The following is a 9,074-nucleotide window of genomic DNA, read 5'->3' on the forward strand; positions in this document are numbered from 1 at the left end:
TACTACGCCAAGAATGTATTTATTTATTTATACTCAGGGAGAATGAATATGTCGAGAATATTTTTAGCGTTTCTCCAATTCCACCCGTTGAGATCTTTTAATATCACTGCTTTGAGAACCATGGCTCCATCTAAACTTTGAAATAATCCTTAATTAAATATATTGATAAAAGAACTCTAGTGATGACACTTCCACTATTTTCAGTGACGTACCGATTCTCACGTGACTTTCATTTTCTGTGCGCGCGCAGCCGATTAATAAGATAACTGAACTTTGAGCAATGGATTTTTTTCCACTGGTACTTAAGATATGCCGTCAGTGTAGTCATGGGAATCAATTCTTAGTTACAGTTTTCGTTATCTCAATAAAGAGTCTTAGCATTGGGAATAGTCATTGAAGGTCACGCTGAAAAGTAAGTTATAATAATAATAATAATAATAATAATCAGCTAGGCTATTATATTATATTTAAAATGAAATTTTTAGGCATTCTTTTATATATATATATATATATTGGAAATGTATTAGACAGAAATTAGGCCTAGTAGGGGTAAGATTAACGTAGAAATTAAGTTACTATCACGTAACTCGTTCATTTTTCTGTGCACGCGCACGTTTAATAAGATAACTGAACTTGGAGCAATGGATTTTTTCCACCGGTACTTAAGATATGCCGTCAGTGTAGTCATGGGATTTTTCACTCTTAATAAATACTTTAAAATGTAAAAAATAAGACTCATTATTGAAAAAAAACATAACACTTAGCCATTTTTTAGCAATCTTCTACGTAACTCAATTTTCCAAGAGGATTGTTTTCCGTAAACATTTTCAAGTGAGAGCTCGATTTTGATATCGGCAACGTGGTATTTCGAAAACTCTCCTTCGAGTAGCAAAGGGTTTTTTCCAAATACTCAAGTGGGTTCATATGTGCAGTCAATCATTAGAGGCAGTTTAAACTGTCAGAGAGAGACAGCCAATAGAATTTGAGGGTTATTTGAAGTTTAGATCACGTGATGAATTATTCTCAACAAGATAGGAATAAATTAATCTTCCATGCGTCATTTCTCTACGGCGCATTGACGAGTAAAGACCTGCTGACGGATCGCTCAGTCTTTTCTACAGTTCGACAAAGGATTTCTACCCGTAAAGTAAGTAACTATTTTTTCTTTGTAATAGACTATATTTTTAGACATATTTAAAACAATTTGCATATTGAAAAAAGCGTTTATATTGAGAATTTTAGCGTAGAAATTTAACCATATTGATAAAATTAGGTTTAGTAGACTTAGGGGTAAATGTAGGCTTAGAGAATGTATCATTTGAAACTATAGAACGTATTTGGTCTAGATCAGCTATGGACATCGAAGTGTATCGACTTGAAACGTTTCGTCACTGGAAAAATCCGCACGTCACTAAGGAGCAACTAGCGAAGGCTGGATTCTACTATATTCAGCGGGGCGATGAAGTACGATGTTACAAATGCCATGGCGTATTAGAAGGATGGAAATCAGGAGACGTACCAGAATGGGAACATGCCAGATTCTTTCCAAACTGTCCGGCTAGGGATAATTCACCATCGGAAAAAAGTACCTTTCGCTAGAATGGGACATTCCCCCGACGCCAAAAGCAACTACGGTCTCTGACAAAAGCTTCTCACCTGTACCTGAAGAAGAAGAAGACGTTTGTGACTGTCCCTCGTATGTCGGACGATACTGCTGCTAAACACTACAAATACGTGAGTTAGAACTTTTAATTAAATTATTTATACAAGTTGCTGAAGGTAGTTCGTTTCAATCCTTTAAATGTCGAATTAATTACAATTATATAGATAAATTACGATTTAAACGGATTATATATATAATATCGGATTAGTCGTAATCATGTAAACAAAAGTTCTAAAATAAAAAATTAAATTTAAATAACTTGTCCTTATTAATTATATTCTAGAAATTAAGGGGGTTCGGAAGCGATAAAGAAATGAATTTCGGAATTATAGCGATAAATTTAAGGAGTTTAGGGAAGGGTGGAAAAAATTACGGCTCTTCGTTTTTCCAACTGCAATTCTGATGTACCCAAAAATGGGCCAAAATGGACCAAATGTACCCTGAAAACGACCAAAGTCACCATTTTCGGTCCTATGTACCCCATTTCGGACCAAATGTACCCCAAACTGGACCTTTTAGCTTTATTGTAATGTTAAACTCCCATAGAGATTCCCCTAAAAAGAATAATAAACTGGCAGTCCAATTTTGGGTACTGTAATTTAATTTAAATAACTTGTTATTATTGCTTATATCCTAGAAATTAAAAGGGTTTGGAAGCGAAAAGAATTTCTGGTGATTGGGGAAAAGCAAACGGGTAACATCTAATCTCTAGATATCTGCACGAGGAAAACTGATTTTGGAGAATGCGGAGGGTTGGAAGGGGGAAAGGAGCCAGTGAATGGAGGGTTGACGGAACCAGTGAATGGGGGGAAAGAGTTTTATGTTCTTCCAGTGAGTGGGGTTAGCAACGGGGGAAAGCAGCTGGTGAACGAGAGAGATAATGTATCCAGTGAATGGGGATAGCAATGGGGGAAAGGAGCTGGTGAACGAGAGATAAAGTATCCAGTGAATGGGGATGGGGGAAAGGAGCTGGTGAACGAGAGAGATAAAGTATCCAGTGAAGGGGGTGGGGGAAAGCAGCTGGTGAACGAGAGAGAGAATCTGGTGATTAGAAATTCTGGTGATTAAGGGAGGAACGCAATGGGGGAAAGGAGCGGGTGAACGGCGGGAGCCAAGCAACAGCTTTGTGTCCATCCGGTGAATGAGAATGAAATTCTCATTCACCGGATGGTCACCCCCCTCTCTTGCCGGTGGCATTATACCTTCCCCTACATAAATAGTGAAAAACGTAGGTCAATTTAATGAAGGGTCACTTTCGGAATCCTTCGTTTCCTGAACAGATGTCGTTTTCATTTTTTAACAAAGAATTTATTGGATTTTATCAAAAGTCTAAATTTCAATAGTAAACCGGTTTCGCCTTTTCGGGGATGTACATTAGTTTTACTGATATCGGAAAATTTCGGAGGAAAATCTTAGTTCGTACACAATACCGATGAGCCCCAAAGAGCGAAACCACTCTACATTTAAAATCTGTTTGAAATTTTGAGATTTGATAGAATTATATGAACGTGGAAATTCAACGGAAGAACGAGAATAAAAGATGTCTGCTGTATAGCAACAGCCGTACGATAGTTAGTGTGGGGAGCTGTTTGCTCGATCTCGTGGCATGCAGGGCTTGCCACCACCCTCCTACGCATTGTAACCCGGCCACCTGAATTAATGGCTTCAAAAGTCGCTTGATGACTTAGGCCTAAGGTGGTGCCTTGTGAAGAATTTCACACAGATCACATATAAGGCACCCTGGATTTATATTAAATAGGATTTGTTTTTATCAAAGTGTTAAATAAATCTACTAAAACGCTTTTTTAATGCAAAATTCTTAGTGGTATTCTGTCACCTACTTTTGGGGAAAAATTATTTGTAGTAAAATACCTGTAGAGTGTTTAACTTCAATAATGAGCTTTTTCGTCGATACACTAAAATCGTATCAGCTCCTAAACGCATTTCTCTAAGTCTACATTTAAATTAAGATATATTTATACGGTACATTATCATTAGTCAGTCGTATCATTTAACTAAACCTACAATAATATTTTATTATAGCCCTGCATCACAAAATTACTTTTAAGCATGCCTTTGTTTATTATTATCCATAAAAATACTATACTAAAACCGATTTTTATGTGTCTTGTAAAATGAACGTGTGGGCTCATTTATGGATGGTCAAAGCAGGTATGCACGAGGAGCTCTGCGCAATATAAATTCCGATTTATAAAATTGAGGACACTTTTTTTCTCTTCGCGGAGTTGAATTTACGAAATTTATATATTGCTTATGTTATGTAGGACTTTTAGTTCAATTTTTGAATTTATCTTTTCAGTTGGACTTTTACGTATTTTGATAAGAGAGACTTCGCTTCGATTGTAGACGTCTTTGACAGAAATGTAATAATAAGTAGCAGGGTAAACTGCTTGACATTATGCATCTATTAATAAGCTACTTCAGTGTCCATTCTGGTACCATCTATGACAGTTTTCTAAACCCAGATAACAAAAATGCGTAAACGCGAACGTCTACGCTAGATTAGAAAAATGTCCTTGACGTTGGATGCCGTGTACGTCGCTATTCCGACTTCGGAAATAGCAGATGACGATCGAACTCAACAACACATTCTTTGATTGTAATGGTATATAAAAAAATAACTGATTGAGGAAAATTTTAATGAAACGAAAGAATCATAATTTTTTTCACTTTCCTGATAGTAGACGGCGTACAAATCGTATTTCTGAAGTGGCATATATTGTTTTGCCTATCTTTCCAAATGCAATTGAAGGGCAACAAAAGTTATGTTGGGAAAACTATGAGGCAGATCTCCCCCCAACAGCACCATAAAGCTTTGGCGTTGTACGGCAGTGCAACGGCAAACCTTCTTTAAACTAGGTCACGAATAAATTACCTTTCGCTCTTTAAAGGTAGGATTGCCATAACAACTTTCACCACTACTCACTCGTGGCGCGATATTCTAAAAAGTTCTAGAAAATTTTATTTCTGCAGTGGAAAAATACGCTTGTAGCACGGTTTTTAACTACGTTCAAGATTGTCGCGCCACGTGTGACGGATGAAGGAAGCTCCGTCCCCTGCTAGGATTATTTTGCTTAGAGGCGTTTTTGACTTGATTTTTGCAGCATTTATTTAAGCCTTTTCTTCAATTAGAATACCGGTACTGTGGATCTTATTTTGATGGACTCGCACGCAACTTCTCGGCGCTTTGAGAAAGCGCAGTTAACATTGCCATACGCTTTCACCAACACCGGCTTTCTCTTTAACATCGACGAAGAATGCGTCTTGAACTTTGGTTATATTTTTCCGGCAACGTCGATTTGGGTGAGTTAAAAAAGCTTTTTTAATAAATCTACAAAATATTTTAAATGTTTATGACTGCTCCGTAGGTGAAGGCTCTATTCGCAACGGTAATAGTAGCGGTTTCCGTTATTTCCGTTGCAAATTTACAGTTTGGCGAATTTAAACCCTGGACTCTTTTCCAAGCTATTCTCAGATACTACGGATTAGTTCTTCACCAAGGTAAGCCTTTTTCCTTGACAGATAAATGAGCAAAATTTTAGTCGTAGGAAAAGCGCAGCTCAAGGTGATATTATTTTTCACCGTCTTCTTTGGATTTTATAGTGATTCTTAACAAAACCTCCTTCAGCCGATTCGCGAAACTTATGAAAGAAAACAAATAAAGACGTAAGGGCGGTTCACAACAACGTAATAATTGCCTTTTTTGACAAACCTCTTGCCCTCGTCACGAAGAGTAGCAATTGCGAAGACGCCAAACCTAAACATCATCATAAACCTCAAAAGTATTAAATATCTTTTAAAAGTACCTAAATCAGTTTATTTTTTAACTCCAAAAAGTGACTAACATTTTTAGCCCCTGTAACATTTAGTATTAAAAAAACTCTTCTGGCTAATTGCGTTACAAACTTGTGAACGACCCCTAAAGTACAATTAAGTTTGTGAAATTTCTAGGCTGCGTGATTAAAAATAAAATCAATATGTGAGACGGTCAAAACGTGTATCTTTATTTTCGGGATCTATTAATTTTTAAATTATATATAACTTTTCAAACTAGTTTAGCGTTATCAAGAAGCTGGTATACATGTATTATCTATTACAGGATTGTTTTCAAAGCTGTCTCCTTTTATTTTTTGTTATTAGTTTTCCAAACAGCTTCCGACAGGTAAAGTAGTCACGAAATTTTATAATTCTATAACGTCGTGTAAATATGGTTTATGCATAAGTAAATTTCCCCACGCAGTTTAATATCGATATTTAACATCATGAGTTAGAGTAACAATGGTAGTTAACTTCGAAGTCGGCCTTGAAAATTTCAGCCGCATTGAAAACAGTTTGGTATCGATGGATTCCGTTATTTTGACTTCCAGCTTAATTAAATTTTTCAGCAATACCCTGGAAGTTTGTTCCTAAACGTGCGTCCATGAGGGTCTCATTGGCTGTATTTCTGATGGGCATGATTCCTCTCACTGCTCAGTGTTTGTGCTTTATGAAAACAAATTCATTCTTTTGCTTAAGTATCCATCCAAAGACATTCAAAGAGCTTCTCTTGCCAGTTTATTTCATTGGCATACTTAGAGAATCTCAACTCGCTAAACGTTTAAAGGTAATGTAAGATAATTATACCTTTAAAATTTAAAACCATAGTCTTAAAACTTAAATAAAAAGGAATCTGTAGAAATAGCAGATGACTTTGGATTTAAACTTTTCTAGGCTGAAACTTTGAGCTGTTTTAAAGAGAGAAATCTGATTTAGAAGACAGCTTTAACATATTCAGTTTTAAAAATTGGTCAACAGGCGGAGATACTTATAGCCAAATTTTAAATATGCGGGAAGCCTATAGCGGATTAAAACTACGTAGACTTGAATGTAAACACCCTTTTGAGAAAACATTTCATTCAAATTCATTGTTCGCGACTGAACGTAGGTTTCTTCATAGCCGCCATCTATGCTCAACTATTTACCACTAGCTTTTGATAGTGATTTTGGAAATAAAGGTAGCTTTTCCTATTTAAGGGATAATCGGCAAAGATTTGGTTTAATTTTTAATACGTTATGTGATCCCTTATTAATTTATTGCTTAAGTTCTAAAAAATTATGTACAGTAAAATAAAGATATTATGTTAATTTTGTAAATATTTCAACTTCATAATTGCCTTCTTTTTAAAAATCGAAATTCTGGCTGGCGTTATATAATATAAAATCTAAGAATAAATTATATTTCTGTTGTTTTAGGAAAGTGCCAAACTAATTAATTACCTACGGAAATATAATCTAGATAACCGTGCTGTCTACCATGCTTCGTTATAAGCGAAAAGCGTCGTGGGTGCGTCATGTCACTTAAAAGTGTTCCTTTTAAATAACCAACTATAAGGTCTAACATTTTCTGAACGTTAAGTTAAGGAAATTCACTTTAAAAACAATTCAATTGAGTAACTTAATATCATCGTTTTATTTCTATTGTCTTACAACCGAATTTAATAACTAAACAGTAAAGTTAACCAATAAACAAAAGTTTATTTAACTTCGTCCACCACGCGTTCAAGAATGTTCTCTTTCCTCCAGACACGGTTCGGGGTGAAGGTCGTTTTCTGATGTTCATGGTTGATCCATCTAGCCTGAAGCTCACGAAGTATTGGTTTTCATTTGGCGCTAACAAACCTTTGCTGTACAAAGTGAAGTGATACATAAACGATCGCACTCAGAAATCATGTTAACTAAAAGGAGACTACCCGAGGTGGTTATCTCCGATTTTGTTCGAACTCGGGTGGTAAGTAGACCTTCATGTAACTTGAATATCCCAAAAAGGGTGGACAAGAATGGGCTTTCGTTTTGTAATGGCAACCAAAAATGTTTTTGACAACTTAAAACTGATGGAAATTAACATGGTAAAATCGAATTACAATATTTTTTCAAAATATTAAAAATTTTATCAACTAGAAACATAATTCACATCATGGCTCAATCTGGTATATTTGGACCAATATAAGTAAATATACCTAAATTTGGTAATTATGATAAATATACCTAACTTGGGTAAAGATTTGAAATTTCGGTTATTTTGGGTTATAACGAGTAACGATAAGTAAATTGGGTAAATTTGGGGTAATATTCTTAAATTGGGTATAGGTAAATTGGGTAAAACACGTAAATTGGGTAAATACGAGTGTTTGTACGTAAATTGGGGTAAATACACGTAAATTGGGTGAATTCTGGCATTTATATGTCAATTTGTTAAATATTTACTCGTACTTACCCAATATATATATGTAATCACCCAATATATGTCTATTGGTCCAAATGTACCAGATTTAATCATGATGTGAATTATGTTTCTAGTTGAGGAAATTTTTAATATTTTGAAAAAAAATATCTTCGATTTTACCATGGTAATTTCATGGAGAAAATCAGTTTTTAAGTTGTCAAAAACATTTTTGTTTATCATGGCAAAACGAAAGCCCATTCTTGTCCACCCTTTTAGGGATTTTCAAGTTACATGAAGGTCTACTTACCTTTCCAAAATCGGAGATAACCACCTCGGGTAGTCTCCTTGTAAGTAGCACCATTTGGTCTCGCGCGACAGTACGTATAAACTAGAAGGCGAACGTAGCACCTGAAGTCGCACTCAGCACAAGGACTAGGGTAATGCTAGTGATGCAACTACACAATTTTAGATTCAAGGCCCAAATTTCAATATAAGCTTAGACTAAAATACTTAGGCAGTAATAAGGAACGATCTCACTTTGGAAATTACAAAAGGGTTTATCTTGTAGTTTTTCTAAAAAAAAAGGCCGCTTTATATTTCTGTATATGTGTAATACCAAAAAGTTTCAAAACGGCTTGTGGACGTTGGCCTAGGTCATAATGATGAGACCACCGGTGTAGTAGGCTGATTATTCACTTGGAGCACCGGTAAACAAATATCTGACAACATAATAAGTAGTTCTTTCAAAATAGTATAGAAAGTGATCAAAATTATGAGAACTATACCTAACGACATTCTTGCCATAGCAGTTGTTAACCACGAAATAAACTTCGATGTGAGACTTATTCTATTTCGTTAAGTCACCTAAGCCTATTTTTCCCTCTGAATAGAACTCTAGTTTTTTTGCAACCTCTAAATGGTGAGATGCACACTCAGGTTCAATCTATCATAGAATTACATGTATTCCTATTTATTTCGATTATGGAAAGTATATTTTTTAATTTGTAGAACTCACCCACTCTCTTGGAAAAGAAGATTTATAGTAAACTTGATAGCACTGAAGGACTCTTGGACTCCCGGAACTTTACGATACACAATATATTGAAAGATATCGGCAAGGATAAGCGCATTCTGATTTCGGACGAAAACACTGTCATTCGATATCTGACGGATTTTTGTTACGACAAA

At 35.5% G+C, this 9,074-nt stretch overlaps 1 long non-coding RNA gene across 1 annotated transcript; it reads right to left on the reverse strand.

Moving 5' to 3' along the window:
• Positions 1-6,893: 6,893 nt before the first annotated feature.
• On the reverse strand, positions 6,894-8,741 carry LOC149937555 (uncharacterized). The gene is made up of 3 exons (XR_016472379.1): positions 8,672-8,741; positions 8,503-8,605; positions 6,894-7,347 (listed from the first exon to the last, which is right to left on the reverse strand). It is a non-coding gene; the product is annotated as an uncharacterized LOC149937555 (long non-coding RNA).
• Positions 8,742-9,074: the final 333 nt, after the last annotated feature.

Source organism: Leiobunum rupestre, chromosome 7 (assembly GCF_980474605.1).
Source record: "Leiobunum rupestre chromosome 7, qqLeiRupe1.1.hap1, whole genome shotgun sequence".
Taxonomy (NCBI): Eukaryota; Metazoa; Arthropoda; class Arachnida; order Opiliones; family Sclerosomatidae; genus Leiobunum; species Leiobunum rupestre.